At 37.7% G+C, this 17,684-nt stretch overlaps 1 protein-coding gene across 1 annotated transcript in view; it reads left to right on the forward strand.

Moving 5' to 3' along the window:
- The window catches only part of SH3GL2 (SH3 domain containing GRB2 like 2, endophilin A1), an 86,379-nt gene that overhangs the window by 48,076 nt on the left and 20,619 nt on the right, over positions 1-17,684 (forward strand). The gene's annotated exons all lie outside the window — the stretch shown is intronic.

A 17,684-nucleotide genomic window follows, 5' to 3' on the forward strand; every position in this document is an offset into this window, starting at 1 on the left:
TGAAATCAGTGGTCTGGATTTCCACAGTAATGTATACATCCATTAATTTCCCTGAATAAGTGAATTTACATAACTTAGTGACCTTAGTTGGTATAAATTAACCATTTCTTGGAACAATTAGTTCGTAGCTCCTTTAAGAAAAACATCATTAGAAGTTCTGTCTCCACTACTTTGAGAGACCTGTGTTTTCTCCCATATTTTTCAACAGACATCACAGTTGGTGAGTGAGGCTTTAAAAACATGGTGGATTTTGTTGTTATTATTTTGTTTTCTCTTAGACTTTAAATATGCATAATTTTGGGTTTTTGAGGAAATACATATTCACAGTTTGTAAGTCAGTGCAAGATGATGCACTGTGTTTCTGAATCCTTAAAATTAACCTATGGATCCTGGTAATTATCTGCCTTGAAGCCAGCAGATTTTCTTTTCTGCATGTATTTTGAGATGACACTTCTGTAGCTCTGCATGGCAGTTGTGGCTTAATGATATCCTGCTGCCTTAAAAGCTTTTCTTCTTTAAATATTTAATTTGAGCATAGGTAATTTAGGAAAACCTGTGCCACTGGCATTGCTACTGAATTGGCCGGCCGCAGAAGTCAGTTTAATGAGGCTAAAGACAAGAAATAAGATCTGTTTTTGAATTATTTGCATGCAACAGCTGCTCACTTTCCAAGAAATACCTCATACTGAAATAGCTTTCATCATAGAAGAAAGCAATTAGAAGTTAAAGCAGTGAAAACATTATTCTTCATCTCTTTAGTGATCATTTTAAAATAGAAGAAATGGTTATAAATGTGTGCAGTTTAAGGCTGCATTTAGATATTCATGCTCTTCTTTTTACATGCAGGTACAAACCAAAGGAAAGCAACAAGTAATAATTCTATCTCATATTGCAACAAGTAATAATTCTATCTCATAAGAATGAATGTGATCTGGTATGCTGCATTTCTGCACACAGTGTTCAACTGGACTCCTTACTAGGGAAAGAGTGAAGCTTAAGTACATTATTTCTGTTATGTTTTCTATAGTGGCCAGTGTGATTATTATCAAAAGAGTATCCATCTATGCTGATACATGTTACTGGATGTTAGCCCCAAATGCTTTTGCCTTCACAGCTTACAAATTTATTGTGTTGATCAAAACTTCATTTTAATGTGGAAAGTCTTGTTCTCTTCCCATAACTGTATAACGAAAAATTGATTTAGGGATGCAGGTGCATTGTTTATGCATTTCAAATGCAACTTTCAGTTACAAGCTAAAAGACTTCAGTTAGTATATGTACATACTTTGCAAGATGCTGTGGTATCTATTAGTTCTACTTTCTTTTTGCCCTAAAAAAAAACAGCTATCCAACCATTGCATTGTCTTAATAAATAAACAGTAGTAAATTTGCACTAATTATGTCATTACATTTGGATCTTTCCAGTTTGTGTTCTCTACTTAAACTTCCCTGAGCTTTCTTCTGATACTGATGTATCCTATTCCAGTTTTAGGCAGAGATTGTCTATTGCATCCAGTCCAGTAGGATCTTTCTTCAAAAAAGTGATCTCCAAAAGAGTGGCCAGTTGCTGGAACAGAGTGCCTAGGGGAGTGACCTTCCCTGCAAATGTTCAAGAAACATTTGCACGTTCTACTCAGGGACATTTAGTGGGGAAATACTAGTGGTAGGTGGATTGTTGGACTGGATGATCTTGGAGGTCTTTTACAACCTTGATGATTCTATCTATGTACAAAACCAGGACTTTACAGTTCTTGTTTTACAAATACTGATGTTTCCACTGTTCAGTTAATCAGACCACTTAGATTACAGAAATTTCAGAAAAGGGCTAGTCATCCATAAACTCCATAAAAGTAATGGGAAATGAACATACTATGACACAAAACTTGAAGTACAGATTTCGGTAGAATTTAAGCACAGTTACGCTCACTTTAAGCAAAGCCTATTTGACTTGGGAAATTCAAATCTTATCTCTGAAAGTGACTTCAGCACAAGTCGCTGTCTTTTGAGGATCAAATTCATACTTCTGAGGACCTAGGACAGCTACTGCTCAGAAGGACTAATGATCTCTCTCACTGCAGTGGAATTGTTACAACACTTAATTTTGCAAACTGTCAACTTGCTTAATATCAGCAAGTTTTGGTGCCTCTGTATTTCCCTGAGGTAATTAGGTATATAGAATTGAAGGTTAAGCAGGAGCGGATGTTTAGGCACCAGTGGAGGTTTTGCTTCCTTAGTTCTTTTATGTCTACCACCTGGGGTAAAACCTTTGCAATCCTGCACACTACTTTGGTGCATTTTGTCTAAAAATCTCTGCGAAGTCACAAAACCTGTGTGAAAACTCTGACCATTTTCTCTGCTGGAAAGAATGACAAAGTTAAAGGAAAATGATCATTCTGCTGTGAATAATTGGCACATATTTCATCCCTTGTGAATGCTGATGCAGTAAAACCTTTTATTAGGTTCAGCAGGCTATCGTGAAATGACTCAAACATCTCATTACAGTGCAATAGAAATACATAGATTATAACTTGTGGTTACATAAAAAAGAAAGGAAGATTCACTGTGTCTTATAGCAGCTAACTCTGCAATGACTGCCTGAATGCCTTTCCCTGATCAAGCATGGCTGATCATTTCCCTTTTCAAGTGCTGTAGATAATGGATTTTAATGGGTTATTAAATTAAAAAATGTTACATAATTAAATTCACAGATCACAAAGAATTTTCCTTTGTATTTTTGCTGTGAAAAAAAAAAAAGAAAAAAAATGGATGTTTTTCTCTTGTGCATGTAGTTATTGTAGCATTTCTGGTCTAAAAAGAAGCAGAAGTTACATAAAGGAAGTTTCACTGCTGACACAGAAGGGAAAAACAAGCCTGTTGTTTTGTGATTTATACAAAAAGTGGATTCATACACTCTGTATTTATGTGGATTCATACATTCTGTATTTATGATGCTATCTTTTTCATTTCCTACCTTATATAGTAAGGAACATTGTAATAAGTGTCAGCCCTACCAACATGCTGAGAGAATTGGAGTTGACCAGCTAACTTGTCGTTGACCTCCAGAGCAAAGTGTCTTCCACAGAGTCTTTTAAAGATATGAACCTGGAAACTCTATGAGATACAAAGTGATCAGATTAGGAAAGCATGATTTACTTATCTTATAAATCTTTCAGAGATGACAGAAAATCTGCTAACATGTATGATGCTGAAAACAGTTCTGAGATAGCAGAGGAATTTTTATGTAAAAAGCAGAGAGTAGTTTGCTGAAATATATACTGCTCATTTGAGTGTTGTCTGCGAAAAGTGTGATCGTAGTCTCTCCCTTTGAACCTCCTCCATGTTGTGTGAGATCCACATCCTTTGCTTCCAAATGTTAACTGGGCCAACGTGATTTTTGTCATTGAACAGATAAGTCTTTGAGATGTCAGAAACCCACATTTTAGTCTCTTCAGTTAGAGGATTTCCCAGAGTCACTTATTCTGTGTGATTTTGAATGGAATGACTATCTATTAATGCAGAAATCATTTCTGAAGTCATACCAAAAACACTAAAACTCTGCCAAGAAAATATTTCACTCGGCCTACCTAAATGAAGATTTAAGATTCCTTAAATCCCAGCCAAAAGAAGATCTACTTGAGTGTTTGGGCCTTTTGGTGAATTTCTCAGCAGGCCCCTATATTTTCACAACATAAAAAGCCACTATTATCACAGCTGACATTTTAAACGATTTTCAGACCTTTTGTACAATTTATACCAGAATACTCCATCTTATTCTGAGGTATCTCCTATGAAGAACTATTCTTTTGTCTAGTCTGCATCCACACACTGCAAACATCTTCTACACTGATCTTTAAGCACTGTAATTCCTATGCTTGGCTAGTTGTACCAACAACAATTTTCTAATGGAGAATCTGAAAAGAGTAATAAGGTAATAAGGTAATAAGGTAATAAGTGATGTTATCTGTCAAACTGAGAAATACGTAGCATCTCTGAAGTTACTCTATAGCATACTGTCAGAATTACTATTTCTAATTACCATTTCCATGCCCTAAACCATAAAAGTCCTTCTGCAGTTATTTAACACACTGATCTTTTGGTTTCCTGACTATATTCATGCAGAGCATCTGAGTCATCAGAATCGTATTACAGAGAAGAGATCTCGAGAAAGAATGAGAGATCATCATACTGCATCATCTGAGCTGTTTACACAGAGCTTGATAGAGCAATGTGTCGTAATACCCTCAGTTTTATTGGTTTGCTTGTAGTTTGCACAGGGCTATAAAGCTCATGTAATGATAAATGTGAGAGGTTTTAGACTTTTCCTACGATAGTTTGCTGGGGGAAAGCTTTCACTTAATTTTGCATCTCAAAATGTAGGTAAATCTTCTTAGCACAAGTGCCTAGGGAACGTCAAGACCATGGTCTCCACTGAGTTGTTGTAATGATGTATATGTATTCTGCATACAAATAAACCCAATTTTACTCAAACAGTTTTACAGCTCAAATTGGCAAGAAAGATGAAAGTAGAGGAAAAGGGAGATACTACAATTTATGCAAAGAACAGTGATAAAGAAGTGTTACCAGCTTCAAAACTTTAGTAGATTTGTCAGCTTATATGGGTACTGTATCTGCAGCTCTGCAGTCCTACAGAGGTGATTTTTCTCCACTTTCCTGTCAGGTCAGCAATGGTTTTGCTGTTAATTGTTTTGGTTTAGGTTCATTATTTTAGGTTTTTTTTTTTTCCAGTTTCAAATTTCGTGATGATTGTAAAATTTAATGCTGATAAAATATTCAGGATACAATAACCTTTTGAAAATGTCCTTATTTTAAACTGTCATCTTTGTTGTTTTCCCCACTGATATCCCTTCAGTATAAAAAAGGGAAATACTGATTTGTTTATTTTGCTCTGTTTGACAGAATCAATTTCATTTGTTAAAGTGAACTGAAAGAACACTAACTTCATAAAACAATTGTCTTTGTCAAAGAAGAAGTAGAAACTTTATCAGCTATCCAAAAGATAAGGACAGTGTCTATTACAAGAGCAAATTACAAGAGCAAAATGCTGTTTTGCATTAAGCACAGTAGTTCTTTCCTCAGTAATTTAAAGTTGCATTATCCTTCAGACTGACTGTGCTGTGGTAAGATAAGATTGAATTTGAAATTGAACCTGTTCAGGAGCAAAGGCTTCTAATTTCCTCATTTTCTGCTAACTGAAATAGGCTAGTGACCATGAGAGTTGATTGTTCTGCTGGATTATCTTACTGAAAGACTCCAGTTATACTGATGCTGAAACAAACAAACAAAAAACCTGAATCAGAGTGGCTTGTGTCAGAACTGAGCACAGATTCTAGTCTGGTACCTGTTGACTGGAAATGAAAGTAAATGGTTGGGTGGTCAGGAGGCTGTGTGAACTTGTAACCATTTTTCTGACAGCACCATCACTAGACACTATCTCGTACTCTTGATAAAAAGCAGGAGATGGTTTAGTTTAGCTGGGGCTAAACTTTCTTCTCTTGGAAAAAGGTATTGGCTTATGCATTTCTGGCATCTTAAAGAAGAGCAGCTGTGGGTCTGAGAGCTGTTGGTTTTCTTCTTGCCCCCCTTATGGTTAAACCCTGGAAAGCCACTGAGCCCCTTGCAGCCATTCGCTCTCTTGCTTACTCTCCCCAGTTGTGAAGGGGAATCAGAAAAATAAAAGTGAGAGAACTCATGGGTTCAGAAAAAGGCAGCTCTTCCAGCCTCAACTGTTCTGTGGTTGCATGTCCCAAGATGCGTGAGGAATTCTTTTGCCCTTTGAAAAATTTATATTTAAGGAATCTCACCTATTCAGGGCTCTTGTAAACCATTCATTGAGGCTTAGATTGGCACAGAGTGGCTAGAATATGAGTTAATCAGATCATAACCAGAAGACACAACTGATTTGTGGATGCTATCACAGCCTATGCACGCTTTAAGGAGAAGATGTAAAAATGGTTTATTCTGAGTATTATCACCTCACAGAGCAGCTAAAAAACTAGACACAGCTAAAAACACAGACAACGTTATTCACAGATTCATGAATATTCAGAATGTGACTTATTTACTGTCCAGCAGACTACAGAACTTCAGAGTGAGTGGCATATTCTGCATAAAATAAGAATGAAAAATGAGATCTTGCAAAACCCACTGCAATTTCTCAGTCTCCATACACCCTACCTTCAATTCAAGGTACTTTTCCACCACTGGAATCCTGTTTTGCATTGCTATTACCAACAGTGAAAAATATTCACACTTTTACCTAAAGACTTCCAAAATTCTATACAATTTAAACCTCACCTGTATTCATATATATTTCATGTTTTGGATGTAACTTCATGATGGACAATTGCAATGCAAATTTAGCAATAAATTATTATTAGCAGTGTAGAAACTTAAGATACAAATAGTAACTTATTCTTGAAGACAAGGAACAAATTTTCCTTTTTGGATGGTGTCACATCTTTATCTTGTAGAGCTAAGAGTTAAGAATGAATCATCTAGGAAGCAGGTGGCATGCTGTTATGGTGCTTGTTAGCACTGGAATTTGTGTAAACAATTTCTCAGCTTCCACATTTTGCATTTAATATACAGGATCAAAATGCTTCCATTCATGTATTTAAAATCTTGTTAGTTAAAATATAGGTATATCTTCACTCATTCCTTTTTTTCATGCCTTCCATGCATACAAAGGTGGGCGTAATTCAGCATGCTGAATTATTCTATGTTACTGTGCATTTATGCCTACTGAATTCCAGCAGCCATCTTTAAGTCTCAGATGCCCTTGCTGTATCATAACTAGCAATTGAGAAGTGTTAACCTGGTTGGGTTCCACCATTGCTAATTGTATTGGCAGTCCAAATATGGGCAAGTCACCTGGCTTTTCATAGTGAAAACCTGAGTAGGGTTAGAAGTAGTTGTGTTTGAACTGCTGGCAATGTACTGCCAGCATTTGAAGTCCTGTGCTGGAGTACTTCTAGCCATAAAGGAGGTGTTTTTGGAAAAGACTCCCTGGAGTAGGCAAAGCTTTTATGTGTCCTTATTAATCAGTTAAAATAGTGCTTAAAACAAAGGGACTAATGGTTTTAACCATAGGCTATAACATCATGGTTGTTTAATATTGATTGTTTTATATGGATTCAAACAACAGCCATTAAATACTAATGAAGTGCAAAACCATTACAAGGTCAAAGTTTCTGTAAAAGTTTGTTTTTACAAATGTGTCAAACATTGCTGTTCCATTTTGAGCTGGTATTTCTGAAATCTAAATAGTACAATATTATCAACTTCAGTTTTCTTTTGTTAATGCAGGACACTCAAGAATCGTGGAAGAAGAATCAGTGGCTTGTGAGGAGAATCTTGATATTGCTAAGATTGTCTTAAATATGAGATTATTGATAAGCAGACTGTAGCAATTGTTAGTTTTAAGTTCCATCACTTCTGCTGTTTTGCTTGATCCTCTATCAGTAAGATAAGTGGGAGTTTTCCTACCTGTCCCTTATAGATAAAGGTGAGCTCTGGGAGCTATGGTACATATGCTAAGAAGGAGGTTATGCTGCCCGCTCATTAAGAATGTTTGTACTTTGCAGAAAAAAAAATAAAAATAAAAATAAAAATTGTTGTGGAAACTGATCCTAGTTGACTAATCCACCCTGCTACTGATGTGGTGTAGGGAGGGATGAAATCTGAGCAAAGTGGATTAAATGACTTGGCATAGGCCATGCTCAGCCAATATGATACCTTGCTGGAAAAAAGCTGTAAAGCCCGTGGCATAACTGAGACCTACATATGAACAAAAGTGGTGTCTGTTGGTAGGGGGTGCTGTTTTGGTTGTAATGTAAGCCTTCCTTGTTTACTTATCTTCTGTGAACATGTTAGTTTAAAATATTTTTTAAAGCTACATAAATGTCAGATATCATCATAAGCAGGTAACAATGAAAAAGCTATGTTCTCAGTGTCCCCACAACCTACAGGTGATACTGTAACAAATACTAGGAATTTCCACCTGTCACTGACCTTTTTGTCCCGGCTAATCTGAGATCTTCTCTGGATTTGAAGTTGCATTAAGGCAGCTCAAGTCTAGCACAGTATATTGACATATTTCAACAACCTCAGTGTATAATTTCTACTTGTATGTTGCCAATGGAAACTAATTGAAACACAGTATTTTAAAGCAAGCAATGATTCCATATGAGATTAGAATTTTTCAGAAATTCTTTCTTTCCTCAGACTAAGTTACACTGTGAAGTATCATAATGTAGACTAAAGCAATGAAGTATTTAGCATTCTCTCTGTCGCTCTGTTTCTTCTTTAATAGCCAAGTTCAGACCTGAAGGATGTGAAAGAATACAAATCAGTTTACTCCCTTTATCCCCAAGAGATAAAACTGGATGGTTATAATGAAGATGTTACTGCAGTAATTGTCTGTACAGAGGACAGTAACTGAGCATGTGGATAGGTCAGATGATCAGGCTAATTAAGTAAATGACATGAAGAGGCTAATGCTATATTTTTATTGTTCATTCTGATGTTGAATGTAGTCATTTTCACCTGCTTTGTACTTGCCGTTGTTTGTTTGCATTTTTACCACCACATAATAATTTATGGTAGATGGCATGTTGAATATAAATGTTTTAATAAATTTAATCAGTAGATTCCCATGAAGGATCGCACATGCTTAAAAATTCCATGCAGATTACAAGATATTTAAATCTTAAAATCCGAGATAAATTTTAAGACTTGCCATTACAGAAAACATGGCAAGGAGGAAGGGAAGAAAAACTGTTATTTTCACCTGCTCTATAAGGTGATTGTCCTTAAATACACTTAGCATTTCAATTGGAATTTGGAGTAGCTATTTCAAATGGAAGAGAAATCCTACACATTTGAACACTTTTTTTTTTTTTTTTTTTTTTTTTTTAAAGAAAATAGAAGAAATACAAGGAGATTGGCTTTTCAACTGCAGGGACAGCATAGAGCATTGCTTAGGATGACATCTGGTGAACTGAAAGCAGATCTGTTTGTTTATAACAGCTGAAAACTATACCTGCTTTATTTCTCTCTCTGGTTTTTCTCTTTCCACATCCCCTCTCTGCTGCTTTTGCAGATGGCAGGCAGAAACCTCCAAATACTTTACAGCAGTTGGAAAGCCCCTGAACACATGTCAAGGACTGTATAGCATGCCCTATGACAGCTATATACTGCAAAATACATTCAGTTAGGAGAAAACTGGTTTCAGTGGGATGGCTGTGGATGTGTAGGCAGCCAGCTTCTGTGGACTCTGGGGTGATTTCCCTCACCTGTGAAACACAGCTGTGGTCTGTCTCTCTAAAATGGATGAGGCAGGATTAAAGTATGGGTCTCTGTCTGTACTTGGTAGGTATGCAGCTGTCTTTCTAGGATGCAATTAGGATGCCTCTTCACCTACATGAACCTGCTGAAAGGACCAGGTGTATGTAAGTCTAAGAAATATATTCCCATGGAAATTTCTGCACTCTGAACTGTGAATATTACTCCCCTCTTATACCAGTGATTTTATTTTTGTAATGCACTGTTTAAAAGGTACTGCCTATCTTTGTGATCAGAAATGTCTATAATGTAACTCAGGGAGGACAGAACTTCAACACTGATAGTCTTCCCCTTATTTCTTATGGGGACTAAAACATGCAGTGACAAATGTTTCTGTTCTGAGTAATGAGTTCCACACTGGTATCAGGAAAGAGTTCTACTTTTGAATCTTCCTAATCTGCTTTTAAAATTCAATTTAAATAATTTTAAAATGAGTCCCTACTGCAAGTGCATGAAGGCTCCATAATATTTTTAGGAAAAATCAATAAAATCTAGCAGTTTTATAAAGCTGAACTTGCTCATGGAATAGTTTATTCTCATATCATGTTAAAATTACAGGGACTATAATCAGACAAAAAACAGCAACTGAAATTGCTTTTTCAGACAAGCATTTCTCCCCTTCTTTTCTGTGAAGCTTAAGGTAGGTATGCCACAATACTTTGGGCTGTAAAAAACAGAACTGACATAAGTATTTGCAGCATGCATGTAAAGCACAGTTTGTTGTACCAGACTGTGTTGTCTTATGATGAATCTCTTCTCCAGGCTGAACAAACCCAGCTCTTTCAGCCCTTTTTTATAGGAGATGCACTCCCCCCTCTGATCACATGTTTGGACTATGTGCTCTGTGGAGATCTTAAAGGCATATAAAACATGCCCTTGCACACTTCATACTTGCATGTGAGGTACTCAACTTTTCAAAGCTGAAGTTTACTGCAAACAATGTTTTTCATGAGGAGAGAATGTGAATTCTACCTTGCAGTTTATAAGCTACTGCTATCAGAAACTTATTCACAGTTTTGTACTGAAATGGAGTCGATGACCTCAAGCAGTCTGGTGACTTGGTTTAATGCACCTGACACCTGTAGATCTGATGTATGCTATGTGGTGAGGTAAGTCAAGTGAAGCAGGGAGAAGGAAGAGGTCATTGGTTCTTCTGAAGTCAGAAGCTACGTAGATGGGGCAGTCATGTGTTATTGTATGCTCCTGAGAGAATGTAATTCGTGATCCATAGACATGATGTACCTGAGCTCCAGATAATGCGGCTTACTGGATGGATACATGGTCTGTTTCTCTGAGCCTCTTTTTCACTATATGTACTGTCTTATTTCTTTGTAATAGTTTTTATGTCCACAGCTTCACTGCCTGAAAGTGCAGCAACTGAATATAAAGCTGCACTTCTAGATTCTGCCTAGAGTATTATTATAAGAGTATTGCAGACTTTACAGAGGCCTCTCAGCATCTAAAAGGGAGCTTAACTACGAAGACAGACTCTTTAGCAGGGTCTGTTCTGATAGGATAAGAGGAAATGATTTTAAACTAAAAAATGGGAGATTTAGACTGGACAAAAGGAAGTAGTTTTTTTACAATATGGATGATGAGGCACTGGAACAAGTTGTCTGGAATTGTGGTGGATGCCCTGTCCCTGAAGACATCGAAGATCAGGCTGGACAGGGCTCTGAGCACCCTGATTGAGCTGCAGGTGTCCCTGTTCATTGCTTGGGAGGTAGACAAGGTGGCCTATAGAGGTCTTTTCCAGCTCAAACAATTCTGTGTTTCTGTGATCTTCCCTTTATAATTTCATTAAAGTTGCTATGGAGATATGAAAGAAGCATGACAGATTGAATGAATGTGTAATTTTGTTGTTCACATTCTCCTAAAATACAAAAACACTGTTTATAGTAACAAAGCATGGTGGGCCAGGAACTGCCCGCTGATAACATTCCATGAGAAAGCTGGCACTGCTCACCTCTGCAGGAAATAAATTTCATAATCCAAAAAGCACTATATTCTTGTTTTGCCCTTTCCTCAGAGTTTTGTTATCACCACCCAGTTTGAGCGAACCATTATCTTGAAAAATCAGTGCTATCATACTTTTTGGCAGTCTGTGAAGTAAAGCACAGAGGTCTGCCTTCTGTGTGACAGTACAGTGTATGGCAGAGCTCTCACTGCTGCTGTGGGGAGAACTCATCAGGATTGTGAGTCTGAGTCCAGGTCTCTGGGCAACTGCAATAAGTGTATGAGCACGTTATTGTCTGCAGGTCTTTTACTGCTTCTACATCACAGCACTGTTGACATCAGAAGTGGGAATACCATATGGGATTAGATTCTCTGCCCCTTCTGCTTACTGAAGGAAAAAAAAAAAAAAAAAGGAAAAAAAGATTGGCATATATTCTAGCTGATACAGTGACCTTTCTTATGCCAGTTTCCTCTTTGCTGCTGGTACTGATGTCCTGCGGGGGACGGAAAGGTAGTGTCGAAAAAGCACACAGTGTTCTGACTGTCCTCAGCTCTCTGGTAGCATTTGCCAGCTTCTCAGCTCCTCTTTGCCAGCTCCTGAGCCCACTTTGAACAGCAAAGATGCTGAGGTTGTGACCAGCTTTCTGACTGAACACTAACACACAGAGAACCGAGCTTCTGAGGCCCTTGTATGGCTAATGTGAAACTTCAGTAATATATGTGAAATAGATTCCAGTGCTTGTCTTGGGTATATGGCAGTGTCTCAGTTGTCAGTACACGTCTGGCACTAGAATGTATAATACTGATTTAGTTTTGTGTTTTTCCTATGGTATTACTTACATGCTCTCTTGCAGTGGGTGCCTATGTGCAAGGACTTGCCGCAGGAATACAGTCAGCTGCTACTCCCCAGCACTTTCTCAGCAGTTCTGTCTCTGCTCTCATCCTGCTTCATTTCTATCACCAGTGGACAGTCTCCAGTCTAATGCAGTGGCATTGCAGCAGAGGCTCTGCAGTAACTGCTATCAGTGCAGAATCTTGCACAGATGCAGGCATACTTTCATATTGTACGCTAGTGCTGAACAACTCTGAAAGAGCAGAATTCTACAGTTTGGCCATTACCAGCACTCAGAAAGAAAAATGCTGTATTAGAATGGACAAAGTAATTGCTGATGTAGACATCCCCATCCCCCTTCAGCTTTAACTGAAAATGAAAAAAGACCAATTTATGGATTGATTCTGAATGATGAGATTAAATGCATAGGACAGATTCACTATGAATGTTTCTTTCAGTGGATTTCTTTCAAAGGAAAAGTTTCTGTGAGACATTTTGCCATTGCTCCAGATTATTACTGGAGATCCTGTCCCATGAAAATTTTCCCCTGTGACTTGACAAGCTTCATCAGTGGCACTGCCAATTACTGTCTCCTCTGTATGTCACATTACAGCCTATTCCCCAGGAGTTCTAACCTGTCTCTGGACTCAGGGCTCTTTACAAGGCTATGGGCCCTACTGCTAGCAGCTGTGAGCACCAGCAATGCCAAGCTGTTATATGTATATAAAGAGTACTTAGGAAATGCTTTGTGGGAGGCCAAGACAACCTTCTTGTGTCCCAGTCTTAGTCTTCTCTTTCCTTGTTGTGGCTCCCAAATTCAATTCACTTCCTGATTTTTGAGTAGTATACTTTTTGTTGTCATACTGTGTGTGAAATCATCAGAGTCGAGGGAAATATTAAGGAAGGGTGAATGTACCTAGCTGTGATGATACCCTCCTGGGTGGAACAGGTCCATGAAATACTAGTAGAGAGAGAAAGTGATTGCAGTACTATCAGGGGAGTTAGTGTATTATTTCCTGATTAAAGATATCTGTCAAATTGTAGAAGGGAAACAGAAGAGAGGATCTCAGATGTGTCTGGCAGATGCTCACCTTAACTACATGACTAACATTTCTGCTAGATACACTCATGCTGACAAGCAGTAGCAGATGCAAATTAATTCTCACAATTTTACCTTGTGCTTGGCAAAGGTATTTCTTCATCTTACCAGAGAGAAAGCTAAGCTTCAGTGGCATAATCAGTGTCTTAGTACAAATGGAACAGAAACAGCAAAGTTTCCTGGAGATTCTTGGACATCTTTTTTTACTCTTTTGCCTTTCACACTGTTTTCCTTGCTCCTCACAGCTTCTGTTGTAGTGATGAAGTCACTGTGCTTCTCAGTTTTGCACAGAGAGGATCCTGTACTGATGAAATTCAGCTGGTGTCGGGGACTGCTCTTCTGGCTGCTAGGGTTGAGAAATTTGTTAATGGGATGTAAATAGCCTTTATTGCCCTCATTAGACTTAAATATATGTTAAGTTGGGATCCTGTTTGTGTTTTACCACTGAGATGGGTTGTTTTACATTGTTCTTGTCAAGTCCTATTGACAATCCCTCTTTTGTACAGTATTTTTACAAATTAAAAGAAAAATAGAATGAAGTACGAGGACTATTGAATGTAAGGGAAAGGGTGATAAGCTTTCCATTTGTTTGAAATCTTCTGTGTTTAACAAAAATATGGGTTTTTTTTTTTTTTTTGCTCAATTTTTCCAACAAATGAGTGACATGGCTTGTAAGGGAAACCAGACATTTCTGGCTTCTGATGGGCTATGTCAAACCTGCTGAGTTTCCTGAAGCTTTCCAGGACCAATGGTTTTGGATCATTTGGCTTGTAAGCTGGGACATTCCTCACCTAGCTGGCTATTTCTGAAGAGCTTGAGCAAGGTTCAAGCTACGGTTCAGTTGAAATCAGACATTGATTTCCTTTCTGGTCCAAAGTCAGGCACTATGCACTGGCAGTGATATTTTCTATAGCATTGCAGGATTTCTGAGTATAAGCTATTTCTATTTTACTGGAGATAGCTATCTTGGAAAAGGTGTCTCTTTTCTATTTCAATGATACTTGGAAAAAGAGAAGTCTCAAATAGAGCTGATTTACTTGCTCCTCTTAGATGCATTCTTTCTTTTAGTCTGTAGTATAATTTAACTGAAATTACCAGAAAATATTCTCTCTTGCTTCTTGCTAAGGCTGAGAGTGTGATTTGCCACAAGATGTATCTTTTATTGAGTGCAGAGAACCAGAACTGTTGCCATAAATTTGAATTTCAAGCATCACATTTTCTGTGGTAACAAATTCTGAAGTACAAATTCTGTGTGGGAATCAAACAGGCAGAAATATTAACCTGCAAGTTTCTTTTCACTCAACAGAATGTGAAATGACAGAATTAAAAAAAAATAAAAATCTTGATTGGAGACTGTGCTTTTTATAAATGTACTTTTTCAAATGTTTTCTCCTGAAAAGCCCACAGCATTGGCAGAACTTCTGCATGTGTACACAGACTTCTCTCCATTGAAATGTATGTTTATCACTACTTTTGCAAGCCAGCTATGTCTTCCTTGTGTTTGCAATGCTAACAAAGCATCACAGCATTTTAGAACGTGTTTGAAAAACCTTCATAAACATGAGGCTACTTCTGCCTCTGTGCTTCCAGAAGACTAAACCTTGCACTGATGGGTTTCTGACTGCTTCTGAATCTCTTAAGCAAGCAGATCCTCAGCTGATGCAAGCTGCTGTAGCTTCCTGTCTGGTGATATCATATCTGTGGAACAACTGCTCTTAATTAAATGCTTAAACAGTTGATTAGGAGGATGGATACAAATGGGCTGACAAAAATATGATTTGAGTTGCAAGTGTTTCAGTTGCTTTTCTCAAGCCCACAGCTCCCATGAGACCACCTTAGATTATGGCCTTGAAATGGGAGCATAGTATCTTAATATCATAATAATATCATAGTATCTCTGAGCAGATTGCTGTCTTCTGCCATAAGAGGGACGAACTCTTCAGGTTTCTTTTCTCTTAAATTGAAGGCCACAGCAATAAGGTTTGAGAACAACCCAGAGACATCTGGCAGGGAGGTGATTAGATGTCCACAGGGCTAAAAGAAACCAGCTTGTGGGGATGGCCCCCTGAAAGGTCAGAAGTTTACAGTGAGGAAGACAATGAAGCTTTCATGAGGAAGACAAATCTTCCTCCCACGACCCACTAGGCACGCACAAGAGGGGAGGGTCTGCATGCTAATGAACTCTCGGGGGTGTAATGAATATGAATTCCGGGAAAACTTCTGATTATGGATTAGTTCAGCCTATATCTGTAGCACACTTTTTCCTGACAGTGTGCACGCTAGGTGGATCTATCCCCCATTGCAGCCAGCATATGCACACTGCTGAATAAACCATACCTGCTTTGTAATCTTACTTGGTTTACAGAGTTTGATTCCGCATGTCAACAGTGGTTTTCCAAACTAGATTTTGGTCTAGATATTAGAGGTGAAAGTGCTTCCCTGAAATTACGTGAGTAACCCTGAGATAAGAGTCACCCAACTCCAGGAAGGCTCTATGGCTTGTCTCTCAACCTGTGACTCATTCCTGTTGTCTTTAACAGCACTTTACCCAGAACGTCAAGAACAATTTTTCTGCACACAACATGGATATTTTGTTTGCCACCTTAGATGTGTGACTTCTGTGTGGATTTGTGATTGACACAGGGATCAAAAATGGAAAGCATGTTGAGAAAAAGGGGCTGAACTGCCTCTTTGACTACAATCTAGCTGACTACAGAGCTGCACTGTTAAGTGTCATGAATTTCTCAGCTGAATATTAAGAGAAAGAGCAGTTGGTAATGTTTGTAAATGTGAAATGGGATCTTCAGGGAATCACTGGGGATGAAAAGACTTGTCTGCAAAACCTCCCCAGCTATGAAGAGCTCCTAAGTTATGAAAAGTAAAGCTACATCTAAAAGTCGGGAGCTTTAATTACCTTCAGGTACTTTCTATCCTTAAAGATGAATATCATCTATTCAAAATCTGCTTTGAATATTTAAGTACTAGCATATTTGAGACCTGTTATTTTCAGGGACCTAAAAGCCTTGTAGTAGATAGCAGCTTCTGTCCAGATTTTGCTATTTCAGCTGTAGTATACAGCTGTAGTATAAAGCTTCGTCTGTTCACAGAAGGCTTATTCATGGGCTGGTGAGGAAAACTTCAGGCTTTTTTTACTTCCTTTGTTACTATTTGTTGTAGATGCTGTGGGTGAATAATACCTTTTCAGATATTTAATCTACCTGTTATCCATAGTAGAATTGTTTCTAACAGCACTGAGCTTAAAATATTTAGTTTTTGTGTACCTCACTGGTCTCTGTTAAGGGTAAGTAGTTAAGCAGTGCAGACCACAGAGAATCATCTGAATTGAAGAATGGGTAAGTGTAGCCTTTTTTTTTTTTTTTTTTTTTTTGAGCTTTTCATAGTGATAATTGGTACTATTTTGGGTAATTACTAATCACTAATTAGCAGCGAGCTTACAGAAAACAAACAGAACTGATTTTCTATTTTCTATTGCCATTTTCTATTCAAAATGTAATAATAGTCTACATTAATAAGTGCTTTGTGATGCTGTGCTTGCCACTTTGTAGGAATAAACTATAGTGAAGATAAAACTAATCATATCTGGATCTTATTAACAGCCAATAAATGATAGGCTGTAGACTGTTTTTCAACCTATGTTAGCATGGGTTGAAACAAAGAGAAAAAAAAGTGCATTTTTTCCTTAATTTCTGCCTGTATGATGCAGAAATCACTTTACTGAAGTCAGTAGTTACTTTGTTAAAACAGTTGAAAGAAGATTCAGAAGCTCCTAGGAAAGTTCATAAAATTAAATCATGTTCAGTGCAAAGAACTGAAAACGTACAGAGAACAGAAACTAATATGTCTGATGAATTTCATATGGCAACTAGCAACCTAATGAAAGAGCAGTACATTCACTGGGTCACATGCTTCTAGCTGACCTGTGGAGTTACAGCACTAATATGCATCTGTGACAGAAAAAATGCAATTACTAAATCCGTTTTGACTTGTACTGTGTAGCAGTCATCATTCAGATCCACTACTTCACTCCTACTGACTTTAGAGAGAAACTCTCCTGAATGTCTTCCAGCTTGAATTAGGGAAATGAAAACATGTTTCATTTTCCAATTCATTTTCCAGATGACTATTTTATACAATTAAAAAAGAAACAAAGCAAAATAGAATATTTGCTTAAAAAATGATGGCAAAGTTCAACATTTTGTTTTTTGGTCTGTCAACTAAGTAATGTATATGGAATGACAGAATCAGAGAATCAGACAGAACAGCGGTGGTGGGAAGGACCTTCAGAATGTAATCAGGTCTGATCTTTGGTGAGAAAAGGGAGCCCTGTCCAATCACAGCTTGAAAACCTCCAGTGCTGGGGATTCTACCACCATGCTGGGGAGGTTTTTTCAGTGATTGTTTGTTCTCACCCTA

This window comes from Lagopus leucura, unplaced genomic scaffold (genome assembly GCF_019238085.1).
Source record: "Lagopus leucura isolate 7727_CA_CO unplaced genomic scaffold, USGS_WTPT01 Super-Scaffold_100018, whole genome shotgun sequence".
Classification (NCBI taxonomy): Eukaryota; Metazoa; Chordata; class Aves; order Galliformes; family Phasianidae; genus Lagopus; species Lagopus leucura.